Consider the following 19,333-nt stretch of genomic DNA (forward strand, 5'->3'; position numbering starts at 1 on the left):
ATGTTTGCAGAGACCTGGGGAGACCTGGGGTGAAGCTCAGAGTTCCTGAGGTAGAAAGTGGCTGTGTTCAGCTTGTATTACTGCTGACTCGGTGCTGAGAAGAGCCCCTGCAGGGAATATGTCCTCACCTCTGAGAAGGGAGTCTCTGTTTACCTGGCACCACTGAGACACATCCATGAGGCTGGTTCATTTGAGTGTTAGAAACTCAAAAACTGGGTTCAAATGGTCCTAGAAGGCATTGCCACTGGCTGGCTGACAGAGAGGGATTTGAGGGAAGCTGACAGAGGCAGAATGGAGTCAGCAGAAACTAACAGGATGCAGCTAGTGCGTTTCTTTATCCCCTCTAACCACGCAGACTCCTGCTAGTGCCCTCTGTGGCCAGGGCTTGGGGGCGTAAGAAGAGATGTGGTTGGCTGGGTCCCAGCCCTAGCACCTCCCAGGTATATGTACCACAGAAGACAGGATGATTTTTGATGCCAACAGAAAATCAGCTCAGTAACCACCAGTGTGATTCTCCCTGTGGCACCTAAATGTAGTGTTAGAGAGCTTTTTAACCCCCTTGGAGGTTGAGGTGGTTTGAATATGCTTAGCCCAGGAGTGGCACTATTAGGAGGTGGAGCCTTGTTGGAGGAAGTGTGCCACTGTGGGGGTGGACTTTGAGACCTTCCTTCTAACTTCCTGGAAGTTGGCGTTTTCGTGTCTGCCTTTGGTACAAGAGTAGAACCAGCTACTGCAGCACCATGTCTGCCTGGATGTAGTTATGTTCCCGCCTTGATGATAATGGACTGAACCTCTGAACCTGTAAGCCAGCCCCACTTAAATGCTGTCCTTATAAGAGTTGCCTTGGTCTTGGTGTCTGTCCACAGCAGTAAAACCGTAACTAAGACAGAATTTGGTCCCTGGAGTGAGGTATTATGATATCCCTGACCATATTTTTCTTTGGAGGAATGTGGATTTGGGGACTTTGGATTTGGAAAGCCGTGGAATGCTATCAGTGGGGCTTAATGGGCTAACTTAGTAGGAATATGGAAGACAGTGTTGCTAAGGGTGATTTGAACTGGCCCGAGAGGATTCAGGGGGGAAGAATGTTAGTATGTGGCCTAGAGACTGTTTTTGTGATATTTTGGTGAAGAATATGGCTGTATTTTGCCATTGTCTGAAGAGTCTGCCTGAGGCTAGGTGAAGAGATTTAGATTAATTGTTTTGGCAAAAGGAGTTTCAAAACAGCCTGGTATAAATTCTGTTGTGTGGTTACTAAAGTTAACTGTTATGATGAGTGCTTCAATGAAAAGGAATAGCTAAGAAAGGAAAAATACAAAATGTATGGTTCAAGTAATAAAGGAGCACCAGGAAGTGAAATGGAGCTGAATTCTATGTTCAAGGAGATAAACAGTTAAGAGAGTGGTGACCTTAAAGCAAGGTCTCACCCTGCTAAGTCAGGTCCAAGCATGGTGGTAGTACACATCTTTAATCTGAGGAGACAGAGGCAAGCAGATCTCTGAGTTCAAGGACAGCCTGGTATAGGGCAAGTTCCAAGTAGAGAAAAGCTTAAGTCCAGATGTGGTAGTACATGCCTTTGATTCCAGGATTGAGTCAGCCATGCAGATCTCTGAGTTCAAGTTCAACCTACAGAGCAAGTTCCCCAGGACAGTCAAGCTCAGGCAGTGAAGGAGTTGGAAAACAGAAAGCTGGTAATAGAACAAGGGGGTTGGGGGTGTGTGTGTGTTCCAGCCCCTGCAAGCAGCAAAACCTAGCAGTTTTAGCCATGTGGTTCTGGCTTTAGAGTCAAGAATAGAAGGGACTACTGGGATAATTGATGCTGGTTATCTGGAGCTAAGAAATTAGCGGTGATTAAGGAGAGACCAGCATCACTGAGGTGTGATTTTCTGAGAAGTGTTTTCTGAGATCACAAAGAAGCTGTGTTCCAGAGATAGCCAGCGCTGTACCTTGTGCTGCAGCTGGACTTGGTAATGTGAAAGAATCACCCAGGTGGTACTGGTTATGAAGGCATAAAGAGGTCGTGGAGAGTAGCTGAGGCTTGGCACTGTGAGAGGCCAGGGAAGGCCATTGGTGAAGGTGCAGCCTCAGTTGCAGTTGATGGCCCAGGACTGAAGGGATCATGCAAAGGAGTTGAGGTTTGGGACCACAAGGAAATCCTATGAGAGGCTCTTGCCTAGTTGCAGCAGAAGACCCTAGTGCATCAGAGATGCCAGTACCATGGGATGATCACCAAAACCAGCAGCAGCAGTGGAGTGGAGTCATCCAGAGCATAGGAATGCTACAGAGGGCAGAACTGGGCAAGCCCTTTGCAGGAGCCCAGAAAATCATATGTGAAACCCGGATAAGAAGCTGTGCAGTTGACTTGGAGGTCCCCAAGATGCTAAAGATGCCAGATCCATGGAATACCTGCTGAGGAAAGTTTCTATCAGAGAGTAGAACCAGCCCAGGAAAAAGAAGTTTGCTGCAGTTAGCAAAGATGAAAAAAGAGATCTGAAGACTGCTTTGTCATCAGCCATGGAGATGCAGAGTTTGGAGTTTGCCCAACTGGTTTTCTGACTTGCTTTGGGGATTACAGTTAAGTGATTGGATAGATCTCAGAAGAGATTTTGAACTCTGGACTTTTAATGTTGTTGAGACTGATGTAGACTACGGGGACTTTTGAAGTTGGACTAAATGTATTTTTTTATTATGTTATGGCTAGGTATGGTCCCCACAGACTCGTGTGTTTGAACACGCCTGTGAGGGCCAGGGAGTGGAATGTGGTAGTTTGACTATGCCTTCCCCAGGGAGTGGCATTATCTGGAGGTGACCTTGTTGTGGTAGGTATGACCTTGTTGTGGTAGGTATGACCTTGTTGGAGGAAATGTACCACTGTGGGAGTGGGCTTTGAGGCCTTCCTCCTGGCTTCCTGGAAGCCAGTCTTCTAGCTGTCTTCGGTACAGAGATAGAACTCTCAGCTCCTCCTGCCTGGATGCCACCATTTTTTTTTTTCTCCATGATGGTACTGGACTGAACCTCTGAACCTGTAAGCCAGTCCCAATTAAATGTTGTCCTTATAAGAGTTGCCTTGGTCATGGTGTCTGTTCAAAGCATTAAAACCCTAACTAACTGAGAGTTTACAAAACGGTGTATGTGTGTGGTGGCGGCGGCGGCGACGGTGGTGGTGGTGGATACCTGTGCTAGGCAATGGAGGGTTCCTTTCCTCTGCTTTTTAAAAAAGTTATTTTAACTGTATTTACTTACTGTGTGTGCACATGTATAAGTGCGCCATGGTGAATGTACCATAGTGCTTATGCATGGGATACACGTGGAGGTTTGAGGACAACTTAGGGGGAAGGTGGTCCTCTCTTCCCCTCATGGGTTGACCTTGGGTTGTCAAACTGATCAGTAAGCACCTTCACCCACTGAGCCATCTTGCTGACACTCTGTTGTATTTCTTTGTTTTAGCTCGGGGAACAGACCTGATGTGAGTGTGGGGGAAGGATTAGGATTCAGGGGTGAGGTCCTGGCTGGACACTAGCTGTTAATTAGATGTCAAACTAGAAATGGCCCCATCCATGTTCTGTATTGGCTCCAAAGCAAATGAATTCTCCTCAGTCACCTTTGTCTCCAGGCACAGCTAGCCTTCTGTTTGGGTTTGTCTGCTAGCCTGGGTGATGACCGTACTCACGTTTCTGTGTATCTGCAAGGCAGTTGGTACCCCTCTCCTCTGGTACACCGGTGTGTGATGGGCTAATAGTTACAGATGGCATTGAAAGAGGCCAATTCTCCCTGCAGTGCATCGTCTCCACTGACTGTAAACATGTGGCATCACTCATGGGGGATGTTTTCCCTGTCTCTGGCTCCTGTGCAGGTCTGCCCAAACACCAATCCAGTCCCGTTTTCTTAACCCTTGGCCAGTCTGAGTTCTGCCAAACCGTAGATATTCCTGGGTGAGTCTTAATGAGCGCAGTTTCTGTCCTAGGCACGTGGTAGATTCTAAGGAGAATATTCATCTTAAGGTTGTGATGCTGTGGTCTACACCTGTAGTTTAAGCACTCAGGGCTGGGGACTAAGGCAGAAAAATGAAGGGCGACTTAACTTAGCCCTGGCTGAAGACAAACAGAACAAGTTTAAAAACAAACAAACAAACAAACAAACAAACAAACAACCCAACACCTCTTTATCCCTTTATGGGCATTTCTGGCCAGGGCCTATCTCGGAGCACAGGGATGAAGGCTCCTCCTTGACAGTTACCAGGGATCTGGGGCTACTGTAGTTATGTCTCCCAGTGCCTTTAAGGGCAGAGTAATGTGGCAATTTCGATAGGCATATAGGTATTATTTTCTTTGAACTTGATAAATTAAAAAAAAAATCCAACCAACCAATCAAAAAACCCAATTCTATAAAATTTGATACTAACCAATTCCAGCTAGCATGATTTAGAATAGCTTAGTTCTCAGCCTAGTGTAACAACATAGGCATGAGACAGGGATGCCATTCATACCTTCTACCCTTGTGGAAAGGGCCTGAACCTTATCCTTGAAATGTCTTTGAGAAAGGGAAAAAACAAAACAAAAACAAAAACAAACAACAACAACAAAAAACAAATCCTTTCGAAATGGAGAACTCAATTTAGGTCTAGGTTTGGACCCTAGGGTCTGACCATTTAGGGTCTTGAGCGTCTCTTGCTATATTTCCAAGACAACTGGAGATGCTGCCAGGAAAGAATGGTCCTAGGGAAGAAACTGATAGTCAGGACTAGCTGGCCACATAAGAAAGCGTTGGTCACTGGTTGCAAGAGGATCCTTAGCCTCAGTGACTTACAACGTGCAATGCTCTGATGTGTCAACTGGTTCAGACCTTCCCAGGGGCCATGGGGACATGAACCAAGGGGTCCATCTTCTCAAAGGATGCTATGACTAAAGTCCTGGAGGTCCTGGAGTACCGAGACAAAGAGGAGGAGATGTCTTTGACTTCACAGCCCATCAGCACACAGGTTCCATTACCTTAGGTGTAACCTTGAGATCTTGAGGTCTTGAAGCCTGGAGTATACTTGTTGGGACTAACTTTGTTTATCTCTAGGGTTTCTAGAAATAATCATGGAGCCTTTCCAGGGCCCTGACATTCATCTGGAGCAGTCAGGGCATGCATGAAGTGGAATGTGGATTATTTCCATGTAACTTCATCTGCTTGTTCAAACCAGGGAGGCCTGGAGTATCTCGGGTTACTCGAGCATAGTTAATGGTAATCTTCAAGAAGCAACTGGCTTTCTCTGATGTCTCACAGTCTATGGCCACCTCTTATTTATCGCCTCTCTGTGTGGTGTTTTTTGCTTAGCAGAGTTGCTGCGATGGGTCTTCTTGCTTTTGTAGTCTGTGCGGAACCAGGACGCACACTTTCTTAGCCTGTCTGTGTTGCTGGTAACTAAGGCCACATTCTGACACATTTCATTCAGCCGTTTTACACAGATTCCTTGGCTTCCTGTGCACAATATGATATTTACCATTTGCAAATTCCAAAGGGGTGCCAGACAGTTGATGTTTAGCCTCCACAGCATTTCCAAGCTGCTGATTGGTTTTGCTTTGGACACCAAGCAGTTCTGCATTCCAGAGTTTCCTTAGCTGTGGCCTGGGGGCACATCTTAATGGAGATTAGGCCTGCCCCAATGAGGAGACACTGCAGGAATCTTCAGGGAAACTTCCAGAACAGAGGTTCTGGTGTAGGTGTATACATTTGGGGGTTGCCTGAGCTCTCTAACTGGAACGAGAGATAGAGGTGGGGCCTAAGTGGATATATACTTTGTGAGCCATGCCAAAGTGAGGCGGATGTAGCATGTCCAGTGTGCCATTTTGTTTTTGTGGTCCAGTGTCCTTATGCAGGAGGACAGTTATATAGCTTCCTCCTTTAGGATACAGAGAACCTAACAGGCTCCTGAGTCAGAGGACTTCTGGGCCTTGTCAGGGCTCCTTCAAGGTGGCTAAGCAAACACAGGAAGTAGAGGAGGCAACATAGGACAGAGACCAGCTCCCCGCACTGGAATCCCAATCAGTCACTGACCATGCATCTGGGGAGATAAAGAACAAACCCTAAATGCCCTAGCCCTCTAGCCACTCTCTCTGTGTGTCAGCAGCTATGGTTAAAAAGATTACAAAGTGTTCTCTAAGCTGTGTCCAAGCCAACAGGGCCATCTGCATCACATGGTTCTTTTTTGACTTTTAAGTCATTCATTCCCCCGTGCCTCCACCCCTAGAATTGTTTAAGGAATCTTAGTCTGAATTTACAGACCAAAGGGCACATCTTTAGGGCTCTCAGGTTATCTAGTGCAGAGCGAGCATAGCCTGAGAAAGCCAGGGAAGGGCTGTGGGGGAGGGGAAAGAGACAGAGACCTGATTGAAGCTCAAAGCTGAGTTTCTGTTTGTTGAAAAACCTCTTCCTACTTCTTACCCCTCTCTGGCACATATCTCCTTATCTGAGGCCCAGGGCCTCAGTCAACTACGTGGAAATCACAGGGTGACATGACTAGATCTGAAGGGGGCATGACTGAGTCCTTGGAAAGGGACAGGAGGCAATATAGAACACCGTATTGTGTCTGCACAGGGCCCTGACACTTGGCACACATTGTAGGATGCTTGGCGGCACTCTGCAAACAGGGAACCAGAGACAAATTAACTATGAAATTATGCTGCTTCCGGTAAAGGTTACAGAATACACTTGGAATCTCATCACACCATGTTCTATGCACCCCACATTTTGTACCTTATTCTAAGCATGGTTGATTTCTCTGTGTGGGGCTGCCTCCTGTGAATGCACAACCTGAGTGTAGGTGGTGTGACCTTAACTCTATATCCCAGAGGCAATAAAAATTCCCGCCCCCACCTCTGGCATTTCTAGGTGGTTCTTTTACTGACTAAATCACTTCCTGTCTCCATCCAATCTCTCAGCGACCCAGAGTGACCCATTCTTTTCCGTCGAGAGAGGGACCTGAGATGTCCTAGAATTTCAGACAAGTTGGGAACTTGACTCCTGGCACTGCCCATGTGCCAAGAGGGCAGACATTTTTTTGGTAGAGAGCAGTCGGTTGGAGAGCTAGCTGCAACTGGAGGGAAGTTAGCCTCAGTGTGGCTGATTCTTCACACTTTTTCACACTGGAACCTGTCTGTATCCACCTTACTGCTCAGAAGCCTGGGACATGCTTGCTTTGGTGAGTTGAGGATAACGGAAGAGAGCCTTTGTTGGCGCCCAAGTAGTTCAACACCATGTGTGGGATCACTTTTGAACGCAGTACGTCCCCTGCTCTCAGGTTGCCTCAGATTGGTATCAGTGACAGGCCTGCTGGGTTCTGTCTGTAATGGCTGGGCCCAGGGAATGTTGTAAAGTGGCTTTACTTGAGACCCTTCTTCATGTGGTCAGCTTGCTCTGTGCCTGTGGCCCCATACGTACTGGACAAGTCTGGCCACATTCTCCTATATCTCCTAGAGTGTGGTATGTGTTCTGGGCCAGAATTGGGGCTCAAATATTGAATAAGGAGCTTTTAAGAGCAAGCTCAAAGACTCAAAAGGTATGGGGAAGAGACTTAGTTCTTCAGTGCCAAGAGGTTGGTAAACATACACCCTTTTTTTGTTTTTTTTTGGTAGGCCAGAACAGGCTGCCTTGCTGTGAACTCTACTCTCCTCCCAGTCTGAATTCTATTATTTAAATAAACTATCCCACGGACACCTTTTATGTACTTTTTCTTTTAGGGTACTGGAAAAACAGAAGGAACATGAGACACAAAGTCTTAAAACACCATGGGTATTAGTCTGTCCCTTTATTTTTATTTTATTTTATTTTATTTTATTTTTTTGGTTCTTTTTTTCGGAGCTGGGGACCGAACCCAGGGTCTTGCGCTTCCTAGGCAAGCGCTCTACCACTGAGCTAAATCCCCAACCCCAGTCTGTCCCTTTAAAAAGCCTTTCCAGCCTGTGTGATGAAATTCCAAGCTTCTTTCTTTCTCTCCAGAAAGGACATAATCTTTCTCTATCAGAAGGGACATAATTTCACAGCCCTAACGCAGCATGCTGACAGGCATCCTGCAAGTGCACACCAAGTGCTTGCTTGTGTCAGGCAGCGCGCCAGGGCCTTGGGTGGACATGGCAGACATGGGATTCTATTTTTGTGTTAGACACTGGACAAGCATACCGCCCGGGCGGCATAAGGAGTGCTTTGCAGAAGCAGGGGGCACTGCAGGAGTGTATTTGCCAAGGGCTCGTGACCTCCCTTCCTCATGCAGAGGGGATTATGGGAGGAGGCAGGATTAGTGTCAGGACAGCTGCTCATAAAAGAGAGTGAGGTCATGTCGAAGCTGCGGCCAAATTGAATTTTCGTGGCTGGGTGAGTTTTTAAAACTTTGCAGAGCTGTCTTCAGTTTATATTCAGCCCCGGTTTCCATGTTTGTTTCTGTAGCACCATGGAGTTGATCCCTAGTTCAGGCTGGCTTTCGGTGAGAGCATCTCCCTTTCTGGTCCTACTGACAGCACAGAGGAAGTGCCAACCATTTGCAGAGTTTGTCCCAGGGCTTACTTTCAGCCTGGTGTACGGTCCTGGATGACCAGGCTGGACATTGACAAAGGAGACCTTGAGGGCTCTTGAGTATTCACTCCAGACCTGGGCAGGTGCCAGGCCCCAGCTTCCAGCAGGCTTCAGAGTCCAACCTCCATTTCCCTAGTTCTCTCATGCAGAAGTGCCAGTTCTGCCCTTCACACCTTCTCTCTGCAGCCTGCTTGCTTTTCCAGATCTCTGTAGTGAGGGCATGGGGTGCACTTTAATCTTGACTTTACTCTCTGTTGCTATGGTTCTTTCCTTTTCCTCTGTCTCTTCCTCCCTTTCCTTTCTTCTCTCCTTTCCTCCTTATCTACTTCCTGCTTCCCCTTCCTTCTCTCTTTGTCTACTTCCTTCCCTCCTTTCTCTCTTGCTTCATTACCTTTTGATCTCCTTTTGATTCTCTTTTGTGTGTGTGTGTGTGTGTGTGTGTGTGTGTGATTGCAGAATAAAATGCTGCTTGTAAGTAGCTGGCTTTCTTACAATCTGTGAAGAGGATTCTGACCTGCAAACTTTAGGAGGGTATGTTCTTTTCACATGCAGTTATCAGGAGTAAGAGGACATCCTGAGGAAGTGGGAAGTTCCCAAGCACTTTCTGGGAAGTTCTGAGGGATGCTTGCATATTCCCCAAGATAGTCTCAATGGACCCTTGTCACCCTGGCTACCAGTATGAGACCAGAAAAAGAATTATCTTCCTTTATTTCAACATAGACAGTGGGGCTCTTATAGATTCCCAAAGCATAGTGTTGTGTAGCGGGTAAAGGCCAAACCTCGAAGGCTTGGGAAGAAGGGCAGCAGAATGCTAGTTGCTGCTAGACAGAGTTACTTTCAGGGGGCCACACCCTAAAGTTGATTTCTGTCCTGTCCTGAACAGAACACCTCCACCTTGAACATGGAACTCAGTGCAGGGTGAATTCTAAACCCTGCAATGCCTGCTAATCCTAGAGATGTTGTACCTCCTGCACCTCACTTCTACCAATAGTTTCCCGATTTTCTCCATCACAGACACAATGGCACTGGTAACGATGATGCTTTATTCCTAAGTTGTGTCTAGTTCCGTGGCCTGGAGAAGACAATGACAACATTCAGTAGGGTACTTCCTATTGTCTGCCTTGCCCCACCTAGCATAACAGAACAGCCGAGGCTTCACAACAGCTTAGCAGAGCCAAGGACTCCTCCTGGTCCTCTGCCTACTCTATAGAACCTCTAGATTGTAACTATGACAATGTGAAGATTATGTAAATGCTACTCTTCTGTGTGGTTGGTGAATGACAATAAAAAGCTCTGTGTGATCAATTCTTTTTAAAATGCTCTTTGAAAATTTTGCCTGTCAAGTTTCTCGACTCTGGACATAGTACCTATGGATACGGAGGACTCTGCTTATATGGAAAGATACACAATGTGTTTAACTTTTCCACCTGATGACCAAAGGACAGCTACTGAGGGAAACCTGCTTTGACACTACAACTCCCACAAGTAAAGACACCATCCTCCCGGACCTCAGTCTTTCTCAGTTAGACACGGGGTCTCACCACATGGGCACCATCACCCTCCCAGCTCCAATCTTCAGTCTGGATCCTTCTCATGTTGGCGGATCACAACCCTTCTGAAGAGGGCATGGTGCAGCCACCACCCAGGACACGTGCCCAGCAAACAGCAACAGAATTCTGGCCTGATTAGAAACAGAACTCACATATATCAGTGTCGGCAGCTGCTGGGAAGCTCCATGCAACTAACTGGGAGCAAAATGAACCGGCAGATTTGGGTGCAGGCCCATGTGGGTGTGGGTGTCTCCAGGCTGGAGACTTAGGACTGACAAGTGGGTTATGTGAGGGGAATCGTGGGAGTCCTGAGGCAGGACTCTCGTTGACATATATCCACTTCACACATCACTGTTGTATATTAGAGTTCTGAATTGGACTGTGCTTCATTAAAGGCTTTTGGTCACGAGCTGAAAATTGTTTCAATAAACATAGAAATTTACAGTGACTTGAAGTAGGTGATGATCTAGAGTTGTATAATCACCACATCTGCAGCTATGTGGGACCTCTGGAAAGAGACACTTGCCCTCGGTGTGGAAGGGTAGGATTCTGTCTGGTGTGTGTGCACGGGCATGTGCCCAACGGAGACATTACACTTAGAAAAACAGCACTGCGGGACTGGAGAGATGGCTCAGAAGTTAATAGCATCAGATGCTCTTTGAGAATACAGGTTACATTTCCAGCAGCCACCAGGTGGCTTGTGACAGCAATCCCAGCTAACAATTCTGCAGCTTTGAGGTTCTCTCGGCTCAGTGTGTTAGCCACCATTCTGTAACTGTGATGAAATAAGTCTACAAGCTTAGAGGAGAATGAGTTTATTCCTGCCCAGGGTTTCAGAGGTCTCAGTATATGGTGGACTGTTTTCCTTGCTTCTCTGAGATTGGGGAAGCTCATTAGTTACTTCATGGTGGTCAAGAGTCAGAAAGAGTGAAGGGAAGAGGAGAGAGGGACATTCTTCACAGGCACAGACCAACGACCTACTTCTTTCAACCAGGGCAGTCAACCGTGAACTCATTAATAGCTTCACTCATTGATGAACTGAGTGCCCTCATGATCTGAGCAGCTCTCGGATAGGGGGACAAAACCTTCAACATGAGAGTCTTTGGGCACATTCCAGCTTCAATCCATTACAGAACCACTCAGTGAAGCTGTTATCATTGGAAACAATGTTCAGCTGGTCCGCGGTGGTGCACACCTGTAATCACAGCACTTGGGAAGTAGAGTCAGACGGATCTCTGAGTTCAAACACAGCCTGGTCTACAGGGTGAGTTCTAGGACAACCAGGACTACACAGAGGAGCAATAGAAATAAAACAAGCCAATACAAAGTGAAGAAGGAAAAAGAAACGGTGTCCCAAAGTAGCCCAACCTCAGGAACTTGTTCCGTGGCAGTGGAGAGGGAAAGCAGGTAGGAAGTAAGGTCAGCTCATTCCAGGCACAGACTGGAGTAACAAGTGAATAATGGGTGATGGCTCAGTCGGCAAAAATACTTGGGATGCAAGCATTGATCTCCAGGACATGCGTCTGAAGCCTTGGTGTGGATACGAGGACAGGTGGATCCTTGGAGCTCATTGGCTAGCCTAGCCCAGTGATGGGTTCCAGGTCCAATGAGAGATGTCTCAAAAACCAGAGTAGAGTTTTGGATAACCCCTTCCCCATTAGAGGGCTCCACATCGTCGTGTAGATGGGCAACACTCAGATTATTAATAACAAGAAAAGAAGGCATGTAGTTGGGGGGTTGATGGAGTCAGGGATGCTAGCAGGCTAGTATCATGCTAAATAGGCATGATCAAAATACACTATAAATGTACGAAAAATTAAAGAATAAGTGAAAATATTATTGGAAGATAAGGTGGAGGATGACCGAGATGTGCCTGCCTCTGGCCTCTATAGACACTGACACATGGGCACATGTACCCATGTGAACACACACACACACACACACACACACACACACACACACACACACCAATAAATAAAATACAGCAGAATCCCCCACCTGCCTCCTCTGAGCCATATTCTGCCTCCTAAAGGCAGAATAAACTGTCTAATGACTAAACTGTCATTAGTGGGTTGGTGTGCAAATTTTGGGGTGTGTTCTTTAGTCTATTTTCCAGAAGTTTAACTAAGATCGCTTCACATGTCATTCTTTGAGGTGAGGGTCCAACAAACAACTTGCCGGGACCCTCTTCCTCTCTGTGCTCCTCTTAGCTCCCTTTGCCTGAGCTCCCGTGACCCTGCTGAGCCTCACCCACACCAACAAGCTCCATCCCAGACTTCCCTATCTGCCCTGCCCCTTACTGGAACCTCCCTCTCCAGCTGCCGGATTCTCTTGCATACTCTTGATGTGCGTGCTGCTATTTCCTGAGTGCGTCCCCTAAGGTGCCTACCTTCTTACTCCACACATCCCCTTTCCCCCCATCTCTGCACTGTATAGCACAGTATAGATTCGACCTACTGTTTGCTATTGTTGTTCTTCACTGGATAAAGCTTTACCAGAGCAGAGGGCTTGTCTATTTTCCTCACTGCTGTGTCCATATGCATGGAACAGTGCCTCCACACAGTGTTGCACACAGTGTTGCTTAGTGAAGCCTCATGAACTCATACACGATCCTCACTCCATCACACGCACTAACACATTCCATGCCGTCATCCGCATACTAACACATTGTATAACAGTGTTCAGCTCTTGCTTTTCCAAACTCTCTGAAATCTCAGACCTTGTTGCTTGTTGAGCACAGAAAGCCATCTTATTCTCCCAAACGTCGGTTAAGGGTATAATGTGGCGGGTGTTTAACTGCTAGTTCTCTGGATGGTATTTCGATTTCACTTCTCCAGCCATTGTGAACAGTGCTGTAGACTTCCCTAGAGCCTGCCTGGCCTCCTTCCTTCCTCCTGTGCAGCATAAGAACCCTGTGTAAACTTAGCAAATGCTTCGCCAGGCCCATTTGTTTTTCATTTTTATATCCCCTTTATTGTTTTGCTCATTAACATAATTGTTGCTTTGGCCTTGGCTTGAACATGATTTTCTACTTCTGGTTCTCACCCCTGATCTGCCTGACAAGATGGGAATGAATCATGGCTGCAAGCCCCACCACAGCGGCCAAATTCATGCTAGCCACTAGCATGAATCCTTCCTTGTCATCATGAACCGTACCTTCTGGAACTGTGACCTTCACCTCAAAGGGTGACATGTGAAGCGATCTTAGTTAAAGTTCTGAAAAACAGACTAAGAACACATCCCAAAATGTGCACACCAACCCACTAATGACAGTTGCCTTTAGGAGGCAGAATATGGCTCAGGGGAGGCAAGTTGGGGATTCTGCTGTATTTTATTTATCAGACTCTGTGTGTGTGTGTGTGTGTGTGTGTGTGTCTGTGTGTCTGTGTGTGTGTGTGTGTCTGTGTGTGTTCATATGGGTACATGTGCCCATGTGTCAGTGTCTATAGAGGCCAGAGGAAGGCATATCTCAGTCATCCTCCACCTTATCTTCCAAACCTGAATAAAGCTTTCCTCTCTAGTTGCTTCTGTCAGGTAATTTGTCACACTGAGGAGAAAAGAAACACAGGAAATTACAATCTTCTTTCCTGCCCTCAGTTCTCCCAGGCCATAGCCTTGCATGTGCTAAACTGTTGAACTGGTTGCCTCTGGTAGATATGATAGGAAAGGCCAGAATCTGAGCTTTCCAACCTAGACACTAGACACAAAATACTATTTTTAAAGTAGGAAGGAAGGAAGGAGGAAGGAAGGAAGAAAATGCAAATCAGAAGAAAGAACTCTCACCTTAGTTTCCTTGGTGATTGGCTGCTCAGGGTACACTGGATAGGCTGTGGGGCCACCCTGTGGCCCAAGCTAGAGCCTATCTACTTCCTTTAGTTCTTCTGCATTGTCCAGGCTTCCTGTGGCCCTCATGTGCAGTGGGAGGTTGGTATGAGGTTAATGTTTGGAGTGGGTGAGTGTAGGAAACAAAAGCAGACCTTTACACATTTTCCCTTCTCTGCTTCTTTCTTATAGAATCTTAAAGCGTCCATGGAAACAGGCTCCCATTGTGTGCCTCTGACCAGGGTCTTCTGAGCTGCTCTGAGAGGTCCGGGAATTATAACTTGGCTCTTTAGAGAAGCAATTACAAGAGACCCTGGCTCATGGGAACCCTTACCTGGGAACCATTTCAGTCACGTGTTAGATGCACGTTCTCTTCCTCCAAACATCTATGTGTTTGAATTCTTTTATTTTTTAATTTTAGTTATTTATTTTATGTGTATGAGCACACTGTAACTGTCTTCAGACACACCAGAAGAGGGTATTGGATCCCATTACAGATGGTTGTGGAGCCACCATGTGGTTGTTGGGATTTGAACTCAGGACCTCTGGAAGAGCAGTCAGTGCTCTTAACCGCTGAGCTATCTCTCCAGCCCCTATGTTTGAATTCTTATACTACAGGCACCACAGCTGCTTAAACTTTGTTTCTTGTTCAGGATGTGCCCAGTCAGCTTCACAAACCAGAGGCAATGCACAGATCCTGGACCCTTGCCTCCTATTTTCAGAGGCCACACTGGCATGCAACAAAGGGTCTCTGTGAGGCTGGGAGCTCTTCCACTGGAGTGAATGAGCTGTGAGGCCTGCTCAGGTGAGAAGAAAGTCACCTGCCTTTGGCCCAGTGCACCCTCAGCATCCTCTCTGGGAGTTCAAGTGTCAATCACAGCTCCCAAGTGTCTTCAGGGCCTGCACTAGGGACAAGCCTCCTGGCCTGTGGCATGTCTTCAGGGATGTTCATGTGGTAGGTGAGATCCAGGGTAAGAGTGCTGGCAGTTGGAGGTGCTCTGGGCTCACTTACTCTGTAGTTTTATAGCTCAATGCTCATTTCATTGTAAAAGCTCCTCCCACTTTAGGAACACATTCCCAGAATTCACTGCATCGGTCTCAGGGGAGTCTTGGAAATCAATTGCTCAGATGAAAAGACATAGGGTGGCATTGCCTTCCTCAGTACAGCAGCTGGAGCCTCAGGGATCTTGGCTTCATCCACACATGCCCACCCGGGCAGGGCTTCTGTCACCTGTGGAGTGGAGATCTGCTTCACGGGCAAGGAGAATTATGGCTGTGTTTTCTGAGTGGCAGACACTGCTGTTGACCATGTGTATTACCTCATTCAAGCCCCACAGGTACCGTGAGGCAGCTGTTTATATTGTCCCCATTTTTATCACAGCCATGTGAAAGGATTCAGTGAGTCTAAAAAAGATCTCTAGCTCACTGTAAAATCTCATTAGGAGTGGTGGCAATTGTACACATCAATCAGGGACATTATGTTAGTAGCTAACAGTTGCCCACTAGTGGAGTAGTCACACTTCAGAAACTGGCCATCACTGCAATACAGGTGTTTGCATGATGTGTGTATGTGTGTCTTGGGCCCCTCTCACTTTTATAGAAATAATTTAAAATTTGATCTCTATTAAAATCAATGTACTAAAGAGGAGGCCCTCCCAAAATTCTTTAATAGAGGATACATCTTTTTCCATAGCTTGCTGTCACCATATGGATCATAAAATCCAATTAGGAAAGAGAAGAATCTTGGCAGGAAGACCGGAATCACAATGATGGACAAGTGGCCTGAAGAATACTGGGGTATGGCTTGGCCAGCCAGTGGGGTTTGCTATACCTTGGAAGTAGGTGCCTGTGTCCTTCCACAACACTTCTGACTAAATCCTCAAAGGCAAAAATGCTACCCAATAAGTAGATCACTTAAAGGGAGCTATAAAAGAAGTTCACTGCAGCTCCAGGAGATGCTGATGTAGGAGAGCTGCTGAGCAGAGTGGACTTAGTGAGAGAAAAGGAGTCTCTTTGGTTTCAGGTTTCAGGTTCCAGTTCTGTGTGGACTTCCCTGTGGGGACTCCGGAAAGGTACCAGGAAGCTTTGTTGTTACTGGTATGAAGACATGGTGTGATGTATAAACACCCCATGTAGTCGGTCCCTGGCCCGCAAAAGTGTGTTGTGCACAGAATGCTCTTGGACTCTAACATGCTGCACCAGTGCCATTGTCATGACTTTCACAACAATCTTCTCATCATAGCCTAAAACAAAGATCTATGTTGTATGGAATGGAAGTCAACTTGGTGTTTGAGTGGAATAGATCAAAAGCAGAGGAAAAGAAAATATTTTGTGTATGTTTGTCAGGCAATTGAATGTTTATGGAGGTATCTATCTATATCTATCTATCTATCTATCTATCTATCTATCTATCTATCTATCTATCTATCATCTATCTATCATCTATCATCTCTACCAACTACCATCCATATCTTTTTATCATTTATCTGCTTATATATCATCCAGCAGTCACATAGCTGTTTATCATCTATCTATCTATCTATCTATCTATCTATCTATCTATCTATCTATCTATCCATCTATTATCTATCTTGTGGTACTGGTTTTGAAATTTAGGGTGTTACACATAATGGCAAAATTCTCTACCTCTTAGAGGCACAATAATCTTGGACCAGCATTAATAAACTCCTACTTCAGTGTCATTGTTGCATCCAATGAGAGTGGCTGCCATCAGTTTGTGTAGTTGAATGCTTGGCCCCCAGTTGGCAGAACTTCTTGGGAAGGATTAGGAGGTGTGGCTTGATTACACTTACAAGTTGGATATTTAGTCTAAAAGTCCCAAATCCATAATATACCCACATTGGAAATGTTTTGCATGTTAACATGATTCCACAAACAGAAAATTGCATGTAGCCACCTATGATAGACTACCATCAAAATACAAGTACACTAAAAATATTAGGCAGTGTGGGAAAAAAGAAGGAAAGAAAAAAAGAGGAATATAAAGAAACACGAGTTTCATGTTTAAATTTGGATCTATCTTAGTTACTTTTCTATAACTGTTACAAGATACCATGACAAGGCAACTTATAGAAGACTTTACTGTGTGTGTAAAGTTCCAGAGGGTGAGCCTCCATGGCCGTCGTGAAGGAAGCTATGGCAGCAGACAAGCAGGCAAGACAGACACAAGAGCAGTAGCTAAGCTTACATTTTGATCCACAAGCATGAGGCAGAGAGAGCTAACTGGAAATGGCATGGGCTTTTGAAATTGCAAAACTCTCCCCCAGTTACACACCTCCTCCAAAAAGCCACACCTCCTAATCCTTCCCAAGAAGTTCTGTCAACCAGGGGCCGAGCATTCAACCACACAAACTGATGGTGGCCATTCTTATTTGAACCACCTACTATCAGTTTGTGTGGTTGAATTGCTCACCCTCTGTTGGTGATAACTTTGCAGTCTTGTGCAGTGGATGAGTCATTTTAGGACAAGGCTCAGACTGCATTCATTTCCCAACAAGCACACACTGAAAACTACAGTGTACTTCAAAGAAAGCCTATGAAGGATAAAACCAAAATTTCTCACTGCTGGGGGCCTGCCCCAAGAACACATCAGAGAAGAGCCCAAGACAGGTCAGGGTGATGTACTTAGAAATACTCACCGGTAAGAAGTGAACTGAACACCAAAGAAGTTGATAAAAGAGTGGTCTTTAGGGGACAGGGAGTTGGAAGGAAGATGGCAGTGAGTTTACGGAGGGATCAGTAGAGATAGTGCTCCCATATTTCCATGAACTAACTTTCAATGTACTTTTAGTGAAGGCGGGCACTCCTGGATTGGGATGAGGCATAAACTTTTTGCAACCTCCTTTTAATAAGGGTTAAACCTCTCCTCTAGTCCACCACTGAGCAGAGATAGTAGAAGAGAAAAGTTATTAGGATAAGGGGGTAAGTCCACCTGTTTAGAAATAGTTCTTTGGGGTGAGATCCATCTTCTTGGGCAGCAGTTCAATCCTGTTTCAAACACCAAATACAACTTAATAGCTTCAGACTAGTCCTGTATACAGGCAGAACCCAGGCATGACCAGCAGCTACAGTCCAGTCCTTTCAGCAAGCAGTTTAATCCTGAAGAAACAGACAGGCTCGCCAACTAACCTGAGGGGAGGCCGTTGAAGTGGCAAGCTGCCACAGGAACCTCACGAGCAGTTCTTGTACAAGTTTCTCTCTGGCTGAATTATCACAAGCTGAGCTCAACAACGCATGTAAGGTGAACCAGTCCATGTGTGCCATTGGCGAAGACTGGCGAGGTTCAGGAAACCAAACCAAGGCTCAGGGCTCTTCTCCCACCGTCTGTGGCGTCACATTTGTACTCCTCCATCATGTGTCCTTTCACGTGTTTGCTGTATCCAAACATCCTTTTACCTGGGTCTGCTTCAGGAAAACAGGTTTTCACATGTTTGCTGTAGCAAGACACCCTTTCACCCATGTGCCCCAGCAAAACATCATTTGACATAACTGACTTTCCAAAGAACTAGAAGTCGCCACTTCACTGGGGGGGAAATGAGAAGTTATGCAACCGAGCTTAAAATCCTCCAAGGGTGCATCATACTTATGATGGCCTCTTCAGACGGAGCTGACAGAGGCAGGGCAGCCCAGAGCCCCTGCTAAGATTGGATGACCACAGACGACTCATTGGAAGAAGGGGCTGAATGTTGAGGAAACCATATACTTTGACCTGTCGGCTCTCTGCCTCAGAAGGTACATGCTGTCCATCACCAAGAGAGTATTCAGAGTGACTGCCAGCAGTTGGCTGCTTGGGTACACCATTGACATGCAATCTGAGGCCTTGGAATGCTCAGGCTTGGGGGCTTAGGCATGCTGAGCAAGCCACACACACAGAATATCACCTCTCAGTCTTAAGGCTCGCTCATCAGAGCTGGCTGTAGGCTCAGAATTACAGACACCTCTCATGGGAACCCAGAAGTCCTATCGCAAGATAGTAATGTCCTGTCTTGATGGCAATCAAAGGAACCTCAGAGGGGCTTTAACAACAGGCCAGTGCCCAGATGGTTGGTGGCAGTGTCACCTTGGGCAGGTTGTGATGGATTCTGTGGATGGTTGTGTGGATGGTGTGATGGAAGAAAGTAGGCTAAACAAGGCTCGGGGAGCAAGCAGCATCTCTCTATGGTCTCTGCTTCAGTCCTGCCTCCAGGTCCTTGAGTTCCTTCTTTAGCTGCCTTCCATAATGGATTGCAAGCTGTAAAATAAAATAAACCCTTTCCTCCCCAAGTTGCTTTTTGGTTATGTTCTTTATCACAGCAGCAAAACAGCAAAGTGCACTACCTAGAAATGGTGGCTGTGCACAGAGGATGGGTGGGAATGACATGGAAATACTATGTTGTCTTGCAGAAGGGACT

This window comes from Rattus norvegicus, chromosome 10 (genome assembly GCF_036323735.1).
Source record: "Rattus norvegicus strain BN/NHsdMcwi chromosome 10, GRCr8, whole genome shotgun sequence".
Classification (NCBI taxonomy): domain Eukaryota; kingdom Metazoa; phylum Chordata; class Mammalia; order Rodentia; family Muridae; genus Rattus; species Rattus norvegicus.